The 11,221-nt window shown below is 39.6% G+C and overlaps 1 pseudogene; it reads left to right on the top strand.

Moving 5' to 3' along the window:
- The first annotated feature begins 7,834 nt into the window (after positions 1-7,834).
- On the top strand, positions 7,835-10,630 carry LOC100785021 (receptor-like protein EIX2; annotated as a pseudogene).
- Positions 10,631-11,221: the final 591 nt, after the last annotated feature.

Here is an 11,221-nt window from a genome sequence, read left to right on the forward strand (position 1 = left end):
TTGGCCACTTCAACTCACATGCCTTGAAGTTGTACATGAGAAGAACATGATGAGAGATCTTCCAAGCATAAAGGAGAACAATGAAGTGTGTGAAGGATGTCTTCTTGGTAAGCAACACCGATTTCCTTTCTCAACAAGTGGAGCATGGAGAGCGAAAGATCTATTGGAGCTGATACATACGGACGTTTGTGGACCAATGAGGACGCCATCACATGGGAACAACAGGTACTTCATACTCTTCATTGATGACTTCTCTAGAATGACATGGGTATATTTTCTAAAAGAAAAATCAAGAGTCTTTGGAGTATTCAAAAAGTTCAAGGCCCTTGCTGAAAATCAAAGTGGAAAACGGATAAAAGTACTAAGAAGTGATCGCGACAAAGAGTACACCTCTCGTGAGTTTGAAAGATTTTGTGAGGATGAAGACATTGAGAGACAACTTACAGTCGCATATTCTCCTCAACAAAATGGAGTGTCCGAGAGAAAGAATCGCACAGTTATGGAGATGGCTAGATCGATTGTGGCGTCCCTAAATTAATGACTGGTTTAATAGTAATAATTTAAATAACAAAAACCATGGTAATTTTTTTTTTCTTCTTTTTCTTTTTCATTTCTTTCTCTTTTCACCATAACTAGGTTTAGAAGGAAAATCCTCACTACAGAGTCCTGAATGGCCAGTTCACAACTCTATTCGGAGTCATTTCTTTCTTACCGCTCATAATCTCTAAACTATTTTGCTGTTTCAAAAGGAAGAATGTACCAGCCATTACTTTAGGTCGTCACATGAAAATAAAAGAATAAAATACGGTCGATAAACTCTTTTACAAATAAAGTTGCTAATGCTTTCTTTTCAAATAACAAGATCGATCATAAATGCATTCATCATTTAAAGCTGTCCAAAATATGGGAGTTTTACAAAATATATAGTGTCATCCAAAGCAAAGGTGTCCATAGTGGTGGCTTCAGCCACAAGTATACAATCATCAAATTCCTATACATCAGGTCTACCCATACAAAAACAAAAGAGTAAACCTAACAGTCAGTCCTAGATACACCCACCCTCAAAATATACAAAACTAATCCAAGGAGCTGTCCACTCCACCGTGCGCTGAAGCGTCCGTGCAAGTTCATCTGGATGCACCAAAGAAGTAGCCGTGAATCGAATGGTGCCCCGAAATCGGTACCTCGTGTTGCCTTCGAGGGTCTCCCAGGCTCCCTCTAGGCACTCCATCTCTACTCGATCATGGATTAGCTGCGCCGCCATCACGATCTACAAGGAAGAAAAGAAAGGGGTAGACTCTTTCACAAGAATCTAACTATGCCGCCGCACAATGCATCTCATAACCACTACATGACATTAAAAGGAGTATCTTAAGGCTTTTCATCTCTGGTAATCGATTACACAGCCTTGGTAATCGATTACCAGAGGCTAAACTTGAATTACACAGCCTCAGGACATGAAATATGCAAAAATGCACTGTGTAATCGATTACACATGCCTGGTAATCGATTACCAGTGACCCATCCCTCTGTGTAATCGATTACACAGGCTGGTAATCGATTACCAGAGGCTCCCTAAGTTTCCTGACTTCGTTTTCAAGCCTGGTAATCGATTACACCCCTTGGTAATCGATTACCAGAGACCATCTTAGCCTTCTGTCTTCATTTTTAAGCCTTGTAATCGATTACCCACCCTTGGTAATCGATTACCAGAGACCATATCTCACATATCAGTCAAGTTTCACAGCTGGCCAGCCACCACAAGCCTCCTTGCTTTGTGGTCTTTGTTCCTTTTATCTGTTGACTGCCAGGAGCTCGCCTGCTTAGGTACATCACAGGTTCTCACTGACCGACTATGCCCGGGTTGGGTCGGGATTGGTCAAGCTTGGTTTTGGGCAATAACACCCCACCTGACGTCCCCAAGGTCTCCTGACCCCCGCGACATATCTCCAGGTACCACTCTGTGGTCAACAATAAAAGCAGGAAGTTCACCCTTCAACACTTCCTCATCTCAAGCTTGTAGGATTATGGGGTACCCATCACATGTGGTACTAGGTGGCGGTCGGGCGATGGTGCACAACAAGTTTTCCACATCCACAATGCGCGCATAAACCCACCATCCCCTGTTTCCCACCTCCAACTGAGCTCACGTACTCCCACGTAGCCCATATCCTCGTTTCTCTCAACACCGGGTCCCCATCAATCCTCCCAAGCTTCCACAACATCCAAGCAAAACAACATTCAAACAGCACAAGCTATCACAGCCAAGCAAAACAGGGCAAGGCAGAAAATTCTGCTCAACACACTAACCAAAATCACAGCTTTTCTCACTTAAAGACCCCAGTAACAATTCCTTCGATCCAATTCGTTAACCGTTGGATCGACTCCAAAATTTTACTGGAAGTCTATAGTGCATAAGCCTATATTTTGACTGTTGGGATCTACTAGCAAACATCCAGAACTCATTCTACATTACTCTTTCCACAACCAGCAAATACATGGATTTTTCTGCACTTGTGCAAAATTCTGCTGCACAATTTTACAGCAAAATCTGCACAAAGAGCATATTTCGAAAACCACACTTCCCCTCATCCAATCTTGCCCAAATCAAATCCTACAAGTCCCAATTCATGTATCAATCATGTCTAAACCAAAGTCAAGCTTCAAACCACAGCAACACAAAATCTAGGTGTTCAAAACTCCTCATTTTAATGGATTTTCAAGGTTTGAAAAGTGAAATTGAGAATGAGGTAAATTTGAAGCAAACTCTCACCTCACACCAGTCCATAACATCTATTTAGACTTGTTCAAACCGGATTTACACCTAAAATCTCACCGAATCAAAATTTGACTCTTCAACACCCAAATTTGCCCTAGAAATGACTCTTTATTCACTTTGATCATTTGTTTTTCTCTCTAGCACAGTCCAAGCTTTCTCACATGTCCTAAATGACATTTCAAGCTAGTATTAACTCACTTTAACCTCTATTTACCACAGAATTCAGACTTAGCCTTCCAACTCTCAAAGCCTCACTCTTTTTCCACTCACAACACCACATTCTCACTTTCCAACCCTAGGTTAACTCTACCCTTCATCTCTAACAGTTTTCCATCAGCAATTTTTCAGCCTACAACATCACAAACATCATCACAAAACCCTAAAACAGAATGGGTATGTTTAACTCATCCAAACATGGCAATTTCAACAAGTTTTCAGCAAATGTCTTCACAAATAATCATCACACAGCAGAAAACTAACAAAACCACCCATCATATCTCCCAAAACCCCATACCCACGAAATTTAAGAGAGAAAGAAGTCCACCCAAACCTGAAATTTCGAAGTCCCACTCGTAGCCACGCACTTCACGACTCCAAAAATGCTCTCCTTTCACGATTTGGGGCAGAAATGATGGCCAAAGGTTGAAGCTTTGCTTGAAGCTTCAATGGAGAATGAAGAAGAAGAAAGCTACGTGAGAGAGGGAGAGAAAAGGCTTCTGAATTTCTGCTTTGGCTGAGTGAGGAGAGAGAAAAGCTTTTTGGTTTTAAATAAAAAGGGTTTTCCCTTTTTCCATTATTTTATTCAAGCTCTGCCACATGTCCCTATTTGACTGGAGCAAAAAGGGCCCACTTTCTCTTTTGACTGTGACCCATACTCAGCCACAAAAGTGAGAAAAATCTGACCTTTGAAACGCTAAAATCCTGCCTCGGTTTGCGTGCCAATTCTCTGATTCCAGTTTCTCGCGTTTCTCTGCGTCCGCCGGGCCAGTTTTCGAAAGCAAGCAATATATATATCAAAACGCTCAGAATAAAACCCCGAGCGTGGTTCAGAGGTTGGTTTCGTTAAATTCTAAGTCGCACGCAAAACGATGATTTTTAACTAATTAATTAGGAATTAACCCATAACCTCCCAGTTATGGATTTCTCTCCCTTAATTAGCCTAACTCGCGTATCTTGCCCCCACTATTCCTACTTCTACCAAGAACATATAGGCATGTACATTGAATAATACTTATATATATATATAATCATTCAAAATACATCGTTTCCGTAAACTCCGGGTAGAAATTTCTAGGATGTTACATCGATGCTCAAGGAAAAGGGACTACCTAACACATTTTGGGCTGAAGCAGTCTACACTGCTGTTTACATAGTCAACAAATGTCCAACTAAGTCTGTAAAAGATAAGACTCCAATTGAAGCTTGGAACGGGAAGAAGCCATCAGCAAAGCACCTAAGGGTCTTTGGATCTATATGCTACATTCATATTCCAGACGTGAAGAGGCACAAGCTTGAAGACAAGACTATACGAGGTATCTTCCTTGGGTATAGCAATATCTCTAAGGGCTACCGTGTCTACAACTTACAAACTAAGAAACTCGTCATCAGTCGAGATGTTGAAGTTGATGAATATGCTTCATGGAATTGGGATGAAGAAAAAGTGGAGAAGAACGTTCTTATACCCGCTCAACTACCTCAAGAAGAAGATGAGGAAGAAGACCCAGGTGAACCACCTTCACCTCCAACACAACAACAAGATCAAGAACTATCATCACCAGAGTCTACTCCAAGACGAGTAAGATCTTTGATGGACATATATGAAACCTGCAACTTGGCCATACTTGAACCTGGAAGCTTTGAAGAAGCGTCAAAGCAGGAAGTATGGGTCAAGGCAATGGAAGAAGAGATACAGATGATCGAGAAAAACAACACATGGGAGTTAGTAAATCGTCCCCATGGAAAAGATATCATTGGGGTTAAGTGGGTCTATAAGACAAAGCTCAACCCTGATGGCACCATACAAAAACACAAGGCGAGGCTAGTAGCTAAGGGTTACTCACAGCAACCCGGAATTGACTATAATGAGACATTTGCACCAGTAGCTCATCTTAATACCATAAGAGCTCTAATAGCTCTTGCGTCACAAAAAGGATGGAGTATCCATCAACTAGATGTCAAATCCTCCTTCCTTAATGGCGTACTTGAAGAAGAGATCTATGTGGAGCAGCCACAAGGATTCGTGTCTGAAGGCAAAGAAAACAAAGTGTTAAAACTAAGAAAAGCACTCTACGGTTTGAAGCAAGCACCTCGAGCATGGTATAGCAGAATCGATCAGTATTTCATGGATCGAGGATTCAGGAGGAGCAAGAGTGAGCCTACACTTTACATCAAGTCTCAAGGGCAGTACACTCTCTTACTCTCTCTATATGTAGATGATCTTATCTACACGGGAAACAATACTAAGATGATGATGGAGTTTAAAGAAGACATGATGAAGACCTTTGAGATGACCGACCTTGGTTTGATGAGTTACTTCCTCGGCATAGAGGTAAGTCAGAGAAATGACGGGATATTCATCTCGCAAAAGAAATACACAGAAGGCTTACTTAAGAAATTCAAGATGTATGGTTGCAAACCTGTTGCTACTCCACTCAAAACAAATGAGAAACTACAGAAGAATGATGGAGCACTAGAAGCTGATGCATCCAAATACCGAAGTCTAATTGGAAGCCTCCTATATTTAACAGCTACACGGCCTGACATAATGTATGCTACAAGTCTTCTATCAAGATTCATGCAAAGCCCAAGTCAAATACACTTTGGAGCAGGAAAAAGAATTTTGAGGTATCTACAAGGAACAAAAGAGTTCGGTATATGGTATACTACCGAAACCAACTCAGAATTACTTGGCTACACCGACAGTGATTGGGCAGGTTCAGCAGATGACATGAAGAGTACCTCTGGCTATGCTTTCTCACTAGGATTAGGAATGTTCTCTTGGGCGTCGAAGAAGCAAGCTACAGTTGCACAATCAACAGCAGAAGCAGAGTACGTGGCAGCTGCTGAAGCAACGAGTCAAGCTATATGGCTTCGTAGGATACTTGAAGACATGGGAGAAAAACAAGATAAGCCTACTAAAATCAACTGCGACAACAAATCAGTAATTGCAATGACGAAGAATCCAGTTCATCACAATAGAACAAAACACATAGCAATCAAGTATCACTTTATTAGAGAAGCTGAAGCAACTAAAGAGATCAAACTCGACTACTGCAGAACAGAAGATCAAATTGCAGACATATTCACGAAGGCTTTGCCAAGACCAAGATTTGAAGAATTACGAGCTATGCTCGGAGTCACAAAAATTTGCATCAAGGAGGAGTGTTGAAATTGCTACAAATTTCTAGAATGTTCTTAAATATAATATGTATATAGTAGAATATCCTAGAAATATAGAATATGGTAAAACAATCTAGAACTATAATGTGTATGGTAGAACAATCTAGAACTATAAGTTTATGTATAAGATAGAAGAATCTAGAACTATCATGATGCTAATCTATCATGAAAACTCTAGAAAGACCTAAAGTAATGTAGAAACATTCACCACCATTGAGAGGTTGGTGACTTAAGCCTATAAATAGGCAATTGGTATGTTGTAATTGATCAATCCAAGAAATCAATGACATAGCCTTCTTTCTAAAAAAATTCTCTAAAACTATCAACTATCATCTAATCAACTACCAACAATTTTAAATGCTAACCCTACGATTTGGTTTCTTTTCGTTAGGCCCAAATTTCTTCTTGGTATCAGAACGTATCCTAGATCCATTCAAAAGGATTACGCACCATGCCCAAAGAGTGCTAGACGTGAGGGGTGAATTAAAAAAAAAAACACAAGTCCCACATTAGTTAGAGATAGTCTCAAGATAGAGTTTATAAGGTGAGGGTAACCCTCACCCTATGAGTTAGCTTTTAGGGTTGAGTTAGGCCCAGATTTCTTCTCTTTCTACCCAAATAGAGTTGCAGAAACGGAAGATTGAGAGCTTAATTAGATAGAATTCAAAGTTGCAAATTCCAAACCTGTTTTTACAAAAAAAAAATAAAAGGTTTAATTATCCTTTTGACCCTTGAAGTTACGACAATATTTCTTTTTAATTCTTATAGTTTAAATCATTCTATTTTAGTACCGGTTGAATTTTTTTTTTCACTCTTTGATTCTCACCCTCAAGTTTCGACTAAAGTCAATTGTTGAAACTAATGTTATGGAGAGGGCAAATACACTCTCCTATGCACACACGAGACATGGCTGATCATCTTTTCTCTCAACAACAAACCGGCACCTGCAACATCATCCCAACCATGAAGGCACAAACTACCACACCTCTGTTACTCATGGAACCAGAAACTCACAATCACACACTTTATCTGCAGCAATCAAAACCATCATCCCATTGGAACGATCAACTTAGTTCAATTCTGTGATACCACTCCAACTTGATGAGACATAGTAAAGAAGGAGATTACATCATGGCAATTGGCAAATGCTAAGCTTTCAGAGGTCGGTGGCAGACTCAAGAATAATGGAATGTGTAGTGCCTTTGTCTCATACCTCCATTACACTTCAGTTGTACCTGAGCTTGCTTCCCTATTTTTATTAATTTTGTTCATGTTTATGTGTGATTTGAATCTTCCCCGCGAGGACAAAAAGGTAAAAAAAATGTAAATATAGGAACCAAAATGAATGTCTTAAATTATAGGGACTAAAAAAAAATTATCACAACTATAAGGACTAAAAGAGTAATTAAATCAAAATAAAATAAACTAGTGCAAAATAATGGTGGTGTGGTTAGACACTTTTAATCCTAAATGTCTCGTTGTTGACATATATACCTCTACATATGTGTGCATTTTGCAACCACCACCATTAGTGGAGTAAAATTTTAAATGCTAACCCTTCTACGGTATATATCCTACATAGGCATTGTTAGTAGTAAATACCAATCGTGAACCAGAAAATTGTGGATTCAACCTTTTTCGTCTTCCTTCCTCTTCATGGCAGTGCTATTTGCAACTCATGTTCTTCTCTTGATATTGTCCACTGCAACAACTCTCCACTTCAGTGCAAGCAAGGCAGCAAAGCTCAATATGACTTGCAGTGAGAAGGAAAGGAATGCACTCCTCAGCTTCAAGCATGGACTAGCAGACCCATCAAACAGGCTTTCATCATGGTCTGACAAATCGGATTGCTGTACATGGCCAGGGGTTCACTGCAACAACACTGGTCAAGTCATGGAAATCAATCTTGACACACCTGTGGGCTCTCCCTATAGGGAGTTGAGTGGAGAGATTAGTCCTTCTTTGCTTGGACTAAAATATTTGAATCATTTGGACTTGAGTTCAAATTATTTTGTTCTTACTCCAATACCAAGCTTCCTAGGCTCATTGGAGAGTCTGAGATACTTGGACCTTAGCTTAAGTGGGTTCATGGGATTAATCCCACATCAACTAGGAAACCTCTCAAACCTGCAGCACCTTAATCTTGGATACAATTATGCTCTTCAGATAGATAACCTTAATTGGATATCAAGGCTATCTTCCTTGGAGTACCTTGATTTGAGTGGTTCAGACCTTCATAAACAAGGTAAGTGGCTTCAAGTACTGAGTGCACTTCCATCTCTTTCAGAACTACACTTGGAGAGCTGTCAAATTGATAACTTAGGACCACCAAAAGGAAAAACCAACTTCACACATCTCCAAGTCCTTGATCTTTCAAATAACAATCTCAATCAGCAAATCCCTTCATGGCTATTTAATCTCAGCAAAACTCTTGTCCAACTTGATTTACACAGTAACCTTTTACAGGGTGAAATTCCACAAATAATATCAAGCCTACAGAACATAAAAAATCTAGACTTGCAGAACAATCAACTCAGTGGGCCACTTCCAGATTCATTAGGCCAGCTTAAGCATCTTGAAGTTCTAGATCTCAGTAATAATACCTTTACTTGTCCAATTCCCTCACCATTTGCAAATTTGTCATCCTTGAAAACTTTAAACCTGGCTCACAACCCACTGAATGGAACCATTCCTAAGAGTTTTGAGTTCCTCAAAAACCTGCAGGTATTAAATCTTGGAGCTAATTCTTTGACTGGTGATGTGCCTGTAACTCTTGGAACTCTCTCAAATTTAGTGACGTTAGACCTTTCATCTAATTTGTTATAAGGATCTATAAAAGAGTCAAATTTTGTAAAACTTTTTACATTAAAGGAACTACGTTTGTCTTGGACAAACTTGTTCCTCAGTGTCAACTCTGGATGGGCTCCTCCTTTTCAGCTTGAATATGTTTTACTGAGCTCCTTTGGAATAGGTCCTAAGTTTCCAGAATGGCTAAAAAGGCAAAGTTCTGTGAAGGTTTTGACAATGTCTAAGGCAGGTATTGCAGACTTGGTTCCAAGTTGGTTTTGGAATTGGACTTTGCAAATTGAATTCCTGGATCTGTCAAACAATCTGTTAAGTGGAGACCTATCTAACATCTTTCTAAATTACAGCGTCATAAATTTGAGTTCTAATTTGTTCAAGGGTAGATTGCCAAGTGTGTCTCCAAATGTTGAAGTGCTGAATGTTGCCAATAACTCAATTTCCGGAACAATTTCTCCCTTTTTATGTGGAAAGCCAAATGCTACTAATAAGTTAAGTGTGCTTGATTTTTCAAATAATGTCTTGTCTGGTGATCTTGGTCACTGTTGGGTGCATTGGCAAGCTTTGGTGCATGTGAACTTGGGCAGTAACAATTTGTCTGGTGAAATTCCAAACTCCATGGGGTATCTGTCTCAACTTGAGTCTTTGCTGTTAGACGACAACCGCTTCTCAGGATATATTCCTTCAACACTGCAAAATTGCTCTACAATGAAATTCATAGACATGGGAAATAACCAACTTTCTGACACAATACCAGATTGGATGTGGGAAATGCAATATCTAATGGTTCTTTGTCTAAGATCCAACAATTTCAATGGCAGCATTACTCAAAAGATGTGTCAACTTTCTTCCCTTACAGTGCTGGATCTTGGCAATAACAGCCTGTCAGGATCCATTCCAAATTGTTTGGATGACATGAAAACAATGGCTGGTGAAGATGACTTCTTTGCAAACCCTTCAAGTTATTCATATGGCTCTGACTTCAGTTATAACCACTACAAGGAAACTCTTGTCTTTGTTCCCAATGGAGATGAGTTAGAGTACACAGACAATCTGATATTGGTGAGAATGATTGATCTTTCAAGTAATAAGCTGTCTGGAGCAATTCCATCTGAAATTTCCATGCTATCTGCTTTTCGGTTTTTGAACTTGTCTAGAAATCATCTGTCTGGAGAGATACCAAATGACATGGGAAAAATGAAATTGTTAGAATCCCTTGATCTCTCACTAAACAACATTTCAGGTCAAATCCCTCAAAGCTTATCTGATTTGTCCTTCCTCAGTTTCCTGAATCTATCATACCACAACTTATCAGGCAGAATTCCCACGAGCACCCAACTTCAGAGCTTTGAAGAACTTAGACTGGAAATCCTGAGCTTTGTGGTCCTCCTGTAACAAAAAATTGCACAGACAAGGAAGAGTTGACAGAGAGTGCTTCTGTTGGACACGGTGATGGTAATTTCTTTGGAACATCAGAGTTTTATATCGGTATGGGAGTTGGATTTGCAGCAGGATTTTGGGGGTTTTTGCAGTGTTGTTTTCTTCAACAGAACTTGGAGGCGTGCTTATTTTCATTATCTTGACCACTTGCGAGATCTGATTTATGTGATGATAGTTTTGAAGGTAAGAAGGTTACTTGGGAAATTATGAGTTTACCTGTTAACTGTTAAGAAGTGAGACATTACAACGTGTTAGTCTAGCCATTAAAAATGTGAAAAGGTGATACGAATCTCAGTGGACCAATTAACAGAAAAGCTAAATAGAAGATGAGTAAACTAATTTTGCAGTAAAATATTCTTCTCTGCTACCCCGTTTATTCATTCATGCTTTTATAATAGCTTTCTTACAAGATATTTTGCTCTGGTTTGTTATAACAGAATTTCGAATTCTAACAGCTAAAGGAACACGTGGGAAATTAAACACGCGGGAAATTGAACCAAGGGTAGCTTCTTGAATAGCATCAGAGCTTCACACGAAGTCTTCCAGGTATGTGGGTCTGTGGGTCACTCTCTTGGGCCTGTTAGTGCTGCTGTTGTTGTTATCTGTGGCCTTGTTCTGCATAATGCTATCAAAAGGTTTATCATACTATGTACCTGTTCATCTGTGGTGTTCTGTCTGTTTTGCTTTCATTGGTATTAAATGTTCTTAATGTTAAGAGAACTAGACGAGCCTGAGACTTGAGTATCAAATTCTGTTTTGTATTTATGACGCATTATTGTCTTCTACTATCTGTGCACTAAC

The sequence above is a fragment of the Glycine max genome, chromosome 16 (assembly GCF_000004515.6).
Source record: "Glycine max cultivar Williams 82 chromosome 16, Glycine_max_v4.0, whole genome shotgun sequence".
Taxonomy (NCBI): domain Eukaryota; kingdom Viridiplantae; phylum Streptophyta; class Magnoliopsida; order Fabales; family Fabaceae; genus Glycine; species Glycine max.